Genomic DNA, 2,500 nt, shown 5'->3' with positions numbered 1-2,500 from the left:
GCGAGTAGACGCTTTCGGTGCGACCACCCGTGCTCCCAACTGAGCTTGCCGCTGCCGACAGAGGCCCGGGAGCGTGCTGTCGTGGCATTGCCGGCGGGAGACAACACGCGCCACCTACGGTGACCGGCAGCTCCAACGCCAGCGCCACAGAAGGACAAAAGCCCCACTTGGGTGCCGAAGCGAACTCTCCCAGCACAGCGCACGCGCCAACACATCCGCACAGCTGCGATACAAACCACCAGCGAGAACCGCTGGGGCGACCGAGCAGCAGACGGCGTCGCGGCGCCGAGCGCCGGGCGGCGGCGCATCCTCAACGCACACAGTCCTCAATCGGACCAGCACACTGAAGATGTCCACCGCGCTTCGCACCGGGCCCGCGAGGACCTACTTTGGCCGCACGGCGCCGCGCGCAGGGTGCGCCGGCGCGCAGCTGCGACGCCTGCCGCGTCCGTCGGCCGGCGCGCCTGCCACTGGCCGCCCCCACCAGCCGGCTGTAGCGCGTGCGCCCACGCACCGCGCGGCCAGCACGCCGGGAGGCGCCCCCTCACCGGCCGGGGACGGTCCCACCCAGCCACCGCCGCGTATCGCTTCACACCCAGATGCCGTTCAGTTTCGTCGGCATGGTGGGTATCGCTGGAACAACCGGTAAGTACCTCAACCTATCGTCGCCATCACCGATTCACCCCTAGCGAGAACAACCGCACCACAACAGGTTACCATTTGTTCATTTGCGTAACTTCACCAGAAAACGCAGGCGTCCATCGCCATTTGCAACTTCAACGATTATTGCATGCCTGTGTCAGGTGTCACGCCACACTACGTCTGCCCACATACACGCAACAAAATGTGCACGCCTAGACAATACGTGGAAGGTGGCCCCCGTACGTATGCGATGTCCATTGCTCGAACGACTGTCAACCGGCCTCTGTAGCATGTCGCAGATATGGAACGCGGTGCACCATGCCATCACGGTGTGTGAGGAGAGACGACTAGGTCCGAATACATCAACAGACAGCTCATGCTGATCGCCATCCACGGCGTCCGTTCCTCCCACACGTCTCTATGGCGTACCACACTGCAATCCAGCTCTCATAGGGAGACGACACGTAGCTGCGTGCACAATATTTGCACTGTATGGTCCGCCGTTTTTGGGCGCAGTCGTTGTGCGGTCACACATGTGCCACGATGTATCATTCAGTACATAAGGACGAATGTGCAGTACAGATTGTGGTTCACGCGTACGACATCAGCGGACAGTTGACACAGGCCGCACCACAACGTAGCCTGAGTACGTCGCATGCGAAGGGCATTGAACATGCAAACTTCTCACCAACCAGCTTGCGAAGGCAGGGGGCAAGGTGGGGACGTGGGGAGGGGCGGCATGTACGTCCTGCTGCCATCCACATTACAGTGTACAGCAGGAGCATGTGGAAAGTGAGCAAGACTTGCAAGGTGTTTAACATGAAGCGATACACAGGGGTGCGGGCAGTGCGAGTAGCGAACTATATTGCGAGGGTTGCGGGTGGGCAACACTACAGTAATTGAACGAGTCGTATAACAATTACAGAGCAGGTTTAGGCGACAACGTGGGTTACGTTAAGGCGACAACATGGGTTAGGTTAAGGCACAACATGGGTTAGGTTAAGGCACAACATGGGTTAGGTTAAGGCACAACATGGGTTAGGTTAAGGCACAACATGGGTTAGGTTAAGGCACAACATGGGTTAGGTTAAGGCACAACATGGGTTAGGTTAAGGCACAACATGGGTTAGGTTAAGGCACAACATGGGTTAGGTTGAGGCACAACATGGGTTAGGTTAAGGCACAACATGGGTTAGGTTGAGGCACAACATGGGTTAGGTTGAGGCACAACATGGGTTAGGTTGAGGCACAACATGGGTTAGGTTAAGGTACAACATGGGTTAGGTTAAGGTACAACATGGGTTAGGTTAAGGTACAACATGGGTTAGGTTAAGGTACAACATGGGTTAGGTTAAGGTACAACATGGGTTAGGTTAAGGTACAACATAGGTTAGGTTAAGGTACAACATAGGTTAGGTTAAGGTACAACATAGGTTAGGTTAAGGTACAACATAGGTTAGGTTAAGGTACAACATAGGTTAGGTTAAGGTACAACATAGGTTAGGTTAAGGTACAACATAGGTTAGGTTAAGGTACAACATAGGTTAGGTTAGGTTAGGTTAGGTTACACGTTGTTGTACGGAAAGGTGTAGGGGGGGGGGGGGCGGGGGCGGCAGGTTCGTTGATAGTGATTATAGTAAGTGAATGCTTGTGACATGATCAGATTTGTCACGTCAGGATGCACCTTTGGCTTATTAGAGGCGGCGCTCCAATTCTATGCTTGTGTGAGACCTGTGTCTTTGACTCATGTCATTGTTTGTGCGCTGTGACAGGAGGTACTATTGTGATGTTGGGTGCACCGTTGTATAGGACATGTGTGGGTGTTGGTGCCTGGTCTGCGCAATGGTGGATGTCGAAA

The sequence above is a fragment of the Schistocerca piceifrons genome, unplaced genomic scaffold (genome assembly GCF_021461385.2).
Source record: "Schistocerca piceifrons isolate TAMUIC-IGC-003096 unplaced genomic scaffold, iqSchPice1.1 HiC_scaffold_439, whole genome shotgun sequence".
In the NCBI taxonomy this organism is placed as follows: domain Eukaryota; kingdom Metazoa; phylum Arthropoda; class Insecta; order Orthoptera; family Acrididae; genus Schistocerca; species Schistocerca piceifrons.
Note: the sequence above shows the minus strand (reverse complement) of the source record.